The sequence below is a fragment of the Lissotriton vulgaris genome, chromosome 6 (assembly GCF_964263255.1).
Source record: "Lissotriton vulgaris chromosome 6, aLisVul1.2, whole genome shotgun sequence".
NCBI classification, from domain to species: domain Eukaryota; kingdom Metazoa; phylum Chordata; class Amphibia; order Caudata; family Salamandridae; genus Lissotriton; species Lissotriton vulgaris.
Genome location: NC_141694.1, coordinates 1,409,958,982 through 1,409,967,588, shown reverse-complemented (window position 1 = coordinate 1,409,967,588; position 8,607 = coordinate 1,409,958,982).

Sequence of the window (8,607 nt, the reverse complement as noted above, 5' to 3'; positions counted from 1 at the left end):
TCGGCTTTTGGTACAGTGTGGTTTGCAGAGAGCCATCATTGTCGTAGATTGTAAGGTCAAGGAAATCCACTTGCTTCGTATCTGAATGAAAGGTGAATTTAATATCAGGTGATTGTTGATCAAGCCAGGTTTGGAAGAAAGATAGTTGAGTCTGATCGCCATTCCATATCAGGAGGATATCATCTATGTAACGAACCCAGAGGCCCACGTTGCTAGATTAGGGGCTGCGTTCATTGAGAATTAATTTGTCCTCAAAGGCTGACATAAATAGGATGGCCAGATCTGGGGCAAATGTAGCCCCCATAGCCACACCTTTGGTTTAAAGAAAAAATTGATTCTGGAACATGAAAAAGTTCTGCATCATGGCTATCCTCAGAAGTGAAAAATGAAGTCCGTGGGTACCGCCGTGGGGGCTGTTCTTTGATCCAAGAATCTTGCTATCACCGTCAAAGCCTACTCTTGGGGGATGCTGGTATATAGTGATATGATATCACACGTGACCAAGATTTGTTTATTGGCATCGAAAGGAAGGCCATCCACGATGTTGATGGTATGCATCGTATCATGAAGGTAAGTTTTAGTAGCTTCAGATAATGGTTTAAGGAAAAAATCGATATACCTCCCCAGTGGCTCTAACATGGAACCACAACCCGACACAATTGGTCGACCTGGTGGGTCTTCCATGTTTTTGTGGATTTTGGGTAGAGTGTATATGGTCTGTAGTCTAGGATTTTTTTGGTTGAGGTAGTTAAATTCTTGATCGGTCAGGAAACCATCGTCCAGGCCTTCCCTGGTCACCTTCAGAATTTCCAAGACTAGGACATCGAGGGGTCCGCATTAATCTTCATATAGCTGATGTCATCATTTAGTTGTCTGAAGATCTCAGATTTGTACTTGGCCACATCTTGAATGACGATGGCGCCCCCTTTATCAACTGGTTTGATAAATACTTCCCTGTTCCTGCCAAGGGATTGGAGTGCCATCTTCTCAGTTTTGCTGATATTAAAATTGGTGTAGTGTCTTTTATCCAAAATGAGATTGACATCCCATAGGACCACAGTTTCATATGTCAAGATTTTGTGAGGCATGGCACTGGAAGGTGGAACAAACGTGGAGGGAATCCTCAGGCCCGTCTGGGACTGGCATTGGTATGGCACAGAGTTGCGGAAGAAGTATTTCAGGCGCACTTTCCTGAAGAACTTGAATAGTTCTGTTCTGATCGTGAATTTATCGGGCATATTTGTTGGGACATAGGACAAGCCTTTACCGAGGACTTTGAGTTCAAATGAATTATTGGATTACTTTACACGATCACAGATGATGGCCTTTTGTGCACTTTCAATGATCCATTGCCATTACACTATCAGTGGCCTTTCTACAATTGTATACCAATAATATGTAAACGCTTGTCTGGTGCATTTTGTGTAACTGGATTGGCCTTTACCATCATGTATGATTGGTACGCATTCTCCGGATGTATTGTTTAATATGTTTTATGGTTTGCAGTCTCCGCATAAGCAGCACCCTAGCACCTGTGCGCATCGGACTAATTGTTTATACAAGTATTCACAGTGTCTTCCTACCATGTATGCCCATCGGCCATACGTAGGATCGATCTGTGAGATTTTCCCAGGCTATACTTTATTGTTTGAATGCGTCCGTCATTACCTAGCAATGAGGCTCCAACCAATGTGCAGTTGCCTATCATGGGAGTCTTTTTTCGATCCTAGCAACGAGGCCTCAACCAATGGGTAGACTCACATTGTGGAACAGGCAGGGCCGATTTCGACCAAGAACCCTTCAGTATTTGCCCGGCGTTAGCCTCCTCTCATACCATTCAATATTACCAAACAAAGAGGCAGGCGCTGGAGACTGGAAGACAGGAAACAGGAGTTTATTCCGACGGAGCAGAACACATCAAATCAGACAACAGGGTATCTTCTCGAGGTGCTCTAAACGCATCCTTGCAGCCTGGCCTCTTATACACAGGTTTATTGCTTTATTACATGAAACACATTCTTGTCAATACTTTGATGTACGGAAAGACATCCTAGGAATCCCCATATCAAGCCTGTTCCCACACGCATTTACAGTAGGAGTCCCCACCCCGGTCACAGTAGGTGATGGCTATCGCACAGCAGGACATTCCGTCGATTCCCGGAATGTGTGTGTTTGATCGGATCTCATGGGGTGGGGGGGCCTTGATCAGTCGAAGATCCTTTGAATCGGGGCAGCTGCTTACTGTAAGGGGCCAATAAATGGTATCCGCAGGGCCAGGTGGCGGCCTGGGAATGGACAGGACAATTGGGCACAGAGGAAAGGGGGTTCATCAAAGGATGGGGAGGTGTTGGCCGGGAGCGGAATGCGTTTCCGAGGCAGAGTCGCGCTGGAGGGGAGGTTTATGGCTCAGGCATGAGAGAGCAGGGGCTGTCAGCGCGGGGGATGCTTGCGAGGTCAGAGGGAGAGACGCGCTAGCTAGCGGCACTGGGCAGGGAGACCATGGTCTTCAAGATGGCTGCTGCTCGCGAGTGCGTACGAGCCTAAAAGGGGGACAAGATGGCGCCGATAATGTTGACATCGCCAACCAGATTTTAACAGTCCTCCTTTTTCAACATGTCTAGCCAGCTTGTCTAATCGATATCGATTTTCCAAAAAATTCCTAACCTCGACATCGTACAATGCTCTCATGCGTTCGTTTTCAAAGTCCAAAGTCTTAGGGCAGATACAGTTTGCACACAGCGAGCATAAAGGTGGTAGGCATTGGATTCCTAGGCAGAACCCACATAACACAACAACGGGTATCAGTATAATTGTAAACAATCTCCACCCCCAGTTCTTTACAGTGTTCCAGAACCATCCACCAAGTGACCATTCTTCTTGTTCCTGGTGAACTTCTGAGGAAAGTCTGTGGAGATGCTCGATGGCTTTGTACACTGAGGGTGAATTGTCCGGTATATATGTGCAACAGCTGGACCCAATGATGCGGCATGCTCCTCCACGATCTGCTAGAACCACATCTAGAACAAGGCGGTTCTGAAGAGCCACCAAGCGGACCGCCTGAAGCTCTGCTGTATTGTTCGTGAGGATACCAGCCGTGATGTTCATTGTCGTTTCAACTGCCTGGGTCAAATGTCGGATGGCACGACTGTTCGCCATCGGACCCCAGAGTGGAACGAGTCCCTTCATTGCATCGAGGAACTGTGCTCCAGTGGAGTCGGCTTGTTCAATGTCCTTGGCTCGTTTGTGTCTGTGATGGTTCGCTGGAGCCACATAGGTCGGAGGAAGGACGAAGGCAATATAACAGGTGCCCCCCCAGCCTTTGGGGAGCCAGGTGTAGGCCTTTGTACCACAAACAAAGTACATATTCGGTGAGAAGACGAAAGAGGGCGGATCAATGGAGTCCAAGGTTCGGATGATGTGGCAAGTGCTGCGGCCTACCAGTTGTGTCCCAAGCCCTTCGATGCACATAAGGCCTGTGACGTTGATGACAGATAGGGCCACAGTCAGGGTGGCAGCTGTTTGTTTACGGAGGTAGGAGAAAGTGGGTCTGGTCGGATTGTTAAATACCTGCATTTCAATCCGTTCGTTGACGGGGATGTCCATATGGATAGAATCGTTGGAGGTCTGTGGGCAGAAGGGTGCAGTATTTTTCTTCGTTTTGTTCTGCCAGACCTCATGAAAGAAATGGGCCATAGTTCTGCTGGAAGTGGCATTGACCCTGTAGCTTTCTTGCAAGAGGATCAGCCAGGCAAGGCAGGAGCCGTGAACTGAGAAGGGTGAAGGGATGAAGGGTATGGAATGTCCAGTGGCGTGGGGTAGCAACCCACAGATCCAGCAGTTGGTGGCATTGGCGGTGAGATTGTGCTGGTGCAGCAGTTGCACGAAGGAGTTGTTCCAAAACTCCTTACGCCTTTCTCGGAGTTGGGGCGAAAGAGAAATCAGATAATGTTCTTTCATTGTGGTCGGTTGAGCAGTGGTCAGGAATATCTCATGGGCTGGTGCGCTCTCTTCCACGATCCAGAGGGTGGTCATAAGGAGGAGGCAAAAGAGAAGAGCGATAAAAAACGCAATAGTCTTTGAACTGTGGATTTTGTCAGTCTTTGGGTTTCGGTAGTGAATCTTCGGATGTCCGGTTGCTTCCATCATCTTCTTATCGGGCGCTTCCATCATCTTCAAGGGGCTCGGTAGCGGGCAGAACCACAACTTCGTTGGGCTTTCTCTCCTGACAGCCTTAGAAGTGTTAGGCCACCGTTCTGAGAATTATGACTTAGTCAGTGGTCTGCTTAGCCGAAGCTCCCTCCTTTCGTCGCAGGTTATACCCTTCTCTGGATGGCACAGTGGGATCGGGAATCTTTGCCAGTTCGAGTGTCTCTGTGTCTGGATAGCAGTTCAGTGATGGTCGGTCTTTGTTCAGGAGATCTTCCTGGGTGGTCACGTCTTCGATTGTCGTCAGAGTCGAGGAGATCCGCTTGCAGTGGTGCGCATGTACCCAGTTGCGTTTTCCCTCCACTCGAAGTGCTGTTCGGGTGGTGATGAGGACTTGCCAGGGGCCCGTCCACCGGGGTTCCAGACTCTTAGCACGCTGGAAATTCCGGATCAGAACGAAATCCCCAGGTTGGATGGTGTGTCCGGGACCCCTGGAAGCGTCAGGGATGGCATGCAGCACCTGTTGGTGGATAACAGACAGTGTCTTAGTCAACTGGCATAAGTAATCAGACATTAGGACGTCCGGGACGTCATGAATGGATGTCGGTTTTGGTGCAGACCAGATATTCATAGGCCGGCCAAATACAACCTCGTAAGGTGTTAAGTGGTGTTTGGTGGGGGTAGAACGCATTGAGAGCAATGCCAGTGGGAGTGCGTCTGGCCATTTCAGTCCTGTGGTAGCCACTATTTTGGCCAATTTAAGTTTCAGTGTGGCATTATGTCGTTCAACTAGTCCAGCAGATTGGGGATGGAAGACTGCGTGGAACTTTTGTTTTACACCCAACCCCTTCAAGATGAGTTGGATAACTTCGGCTACGAAGTGGGGGCCATTGTCGCTCCACAAAATTCGACAGAGGCCGTAACGAGGGAAGAATTCCTTTAGTAGTATCTTTGCGGTGGCCATGGCAGTGTTGTCACAGGTTGGACAGGCTTCCACCCATTTGCTAAATGCGCACACCACAACTAGTACGTATTTCAGGCCTTGGCATCTATCTAGCTGGATGTAGTCCATCTGCAGGACTTCAAACGGGTGATTGGGAACCCCAAACCCTCCCCGGGGTACTACAGTTCCTTTCCCAGGGTTGTGTTGTAGGCATATCAAACATTGCTGGACCAGACGTTTGGCGGAGTCTGCGATTTTATCATTGTGCCAGACTTTGGAGACAAGTTCGGTCATGGGGGCTGGTCCTATGTGAGCAGGGGAGTGTGCCATGGTCAGAATGGGAATCAAGTATGGATCGGGTAGTAACCATTTGTTCGAGTCTTGCGTCCGCCAGCAGCCTTCATCATCCTTCAGTCCCACCCGTGCCCATTCAGTCAATTCGTGTTGTGAGCTAGCCATTTGAATGTCCCTAATAGTGTCCCTAGCGTCTGTCCATTTCTCTGCTTGTGACCTAGTCACGTACATGCGTGTCGTCGTCCTATTCTCAGCTGTGGTTCGAGCAGTGATGTCGGCTAGTGCATTTCCCTGTCCAATGATGTCTGTCACTTTCTTGTGTGCCTGGCATTTGATGACTGCAAGTCGTTTGGGAAGGAGGACGGCTTCGATCAGGGCGGAGACTAGATCTCCGTGTAAGATGGGTGTACCATGCGAAGTCAGGAATCCCCTCTCCCTCCAAAGGAGCCCAAAATGGTGAACCACCCCAAAGGCATACTGGCTGTCGGTGTAAATGTTTGCTGTGGTTCCTGCTGCTAAGATGCATGCTCGGGTGAGGGCAATCAGTTCTGCTGCCTGTGCAGATCGTTGTGCAATGCGTGCGGTTTCCACTATAGCTCGGGCTGTGGTAACTGCATAAGCGGCTGAGGTGGTGCCATCGGGGAGTTTGATGCAAGAGCCGTCCACCCACAGTTCTCCGTCGGGGTCTGGGAAGGCTGTGTCTCTGAGGTCAACCCTACTCCTAGTCTGTTCGTCCGTGAGGGTCACGCAGTCATGTACAGGGGACACATTGGGGTCGTTCTCTGGTAGGGGTAACAAAGTCGCTGGGTTCAGTGTGGTGCACCTCTTCAGGGTGATGTGGGGTGCAAGCAGAGTCAATTCGTACCCAATCAGTCGTGCACTAGTCAGGTGCTGCGTCTTGGTCTGGTTCAGGAGGGTGTCAACTGCATGGGGTACTAATACCGTGAGGGGGTTCGAGAGTACGATCCCCTCACTCTGTCGGATAGAGATAGCAGCGGCAGCTACAGCTCGAAGGCAGGCAGGCAAAGCTCTGGCTACGGGGTCAAGAGTGGCAGAGAAGTAGGCGCATGGGCGCTGCTTGGGGCCGATGGATTGAGTCAGGACTGACAAAGCGCATCCCTCCCTCTCGTGAGTGTAGAGGGAAAAGGGCTTCGTGTAATCGGGGGTTCCTAGGACCGGGGCTGAACAGAGGGCATCTCGGAGTTCCTTGAAGGAGGATTGGCATTCAGGGGTCCAAGGGAGTGGGGAGGGGACATCTTTAGCTAGCAGGGAGAGCAGTGGTTTCACAATGAGACTGAAGTTTGGCAACCACTGCCGACAGAAGGAGGTGAGGCCTAGTAGGGAGCGGACTTGTTTCTGTGTTTGCGGGACGGGAATTTCGAGAATGGTCTGAATTCGATCGGGTGTAAGCTTTCTTCCGTCTTTGGACAAAAGGTGGCCTAGATAAGTGACCTGGGGTTGACAGAATTGCAACTTCTTTCGGGAGACCTTGTGGCCATTTTCCGCAAGGAAGTGCAGGAGTTGGATGGTGGCTGTGACTGCAAGTGGAGTGGTGTCGGCCGCCAAAAGAATATCATCGACGTACTGTATCAACACCACTCCATCCGGTAGCTGGACTGCGTACAGTTGTCTCTTGAGGGCCTGACTGTAAATGCTGGGACTTTCAGTGCAGCCCTGGGGTGCTCGACAAAATCTATATGAGCGGGCTTTTAGGGTGAAACCGAAGAGGTATCGGCAGTCTGGGTGGATGGGGATAGAAAAGAAGGCGTTTTTGAGGTCAATGACAGTGAAGGTGGTGGCAGTAGAAGGAATCAAAGTCAGGATAGTGGTGATGTCGGAGACTACAGGGTACTGAGGTACGACCACTTTGTTAACCTCCCGGAGGTCGATGATGAAGCGGTACGCTTTCCCATCTCCCTCGCCTTGCTTCTTAACAATGGGTAGGATAGGGCTGTTGCAAACATTACTAACTACTTCCTCTACCACTCCTGCATCTACCAATGACTGAATGATCTGCACCAATGCCTTCTCGCCCTCGGGCGATATCCGATATTGTGGAAGTTTCGGGAGTATCGCATCTTGTCGAACAGTTATGTGCACTGGGTCGATCATCATGCGTCCTACGTCCGAGTCAGTTTTGGCCCACAAATATGGGGGTAGGGTGTCGAGTAGGGACAAGTCGGCATCAGTAATGGAAAACATGTGTCGGGTGGGGCAAAGCCGGAGCAGGGTCGGGTTGTCGTACAAAAAGACTCGAACTCCATCTTGTGAACACCTAATAGTGGCTCGGAAATGCTTCAACAAGTCAAGTCCCATAATGGCGTCAGGGGTATTGGAGGAAAGCAAAAACGTTGTGTCAGTGATGTTATTCTCTAGGTCAAAGGAGATCGGGTGGACAAAGGGTTAGTGGAGGGCGTTCCATCGAAGCCTATCGATGTTACAAGTGAGCCAGACAAGGGTGCCCTTGGAATCAGTCGTTTAGATAACGCACTACGTGTTGCGCCAGTGTCTACCAGAAATGGAGACTTCGTACCCAGGACCTTAGCGGTGACATAAGGGCCTTGCTGGTCAACACAGAGCTCGACTGGATCCCTCCCTTGCCCTAGGCAGTCCTATGCGAAGTCGTGAGTGTCATCGCAGTCAGACTGTTGGTATTGGTTCTGACGGGGACGGTCAAATGTCTTCGGTCTGCCTGGTCTGTCGTTAGTCGTGTCATTCGTAGACCCTCGTCCCTGTCCTCTATTTCTCGGACCACCCGCTACATCTCTGGGGTCCCTACTTTTGTTCATCTCCAACAGAACCGGACGCTGGGATTTCCAGTGGCCGAATCCCTTGCAGAATGCACACTGGTCTTCGCTAATATCTCTACGTCCGAGCACGGTCCTTAGGGGGTGGATTCCTAGGGGTATTCGTCTGGTAATTCCCTTTGTATGGTTCTCGACCTACAGTCACCCCTTGCAACTGTGCAATCATCACCCTCTCCTTCAAGTCCTTTTTCTTTCTCTCAGTCGCCCTATTATTTTCGTTTTTCTGATGCTCATAATATTGGGCCATCTGGAGGATAGCCGCAGGTTTGGAGGCTGCCCAACTACTCTCGCTGGCCTGTAGTTTCTGAGAAACTTCTTGTGTCAGACCGTTGACATAATTCTGAACAAACAGATGGTGTCCGGTTGCAGTGGTCATGTCCTGGCCGCTGTAATTGGAGAACACCGTTTCAAACCGGG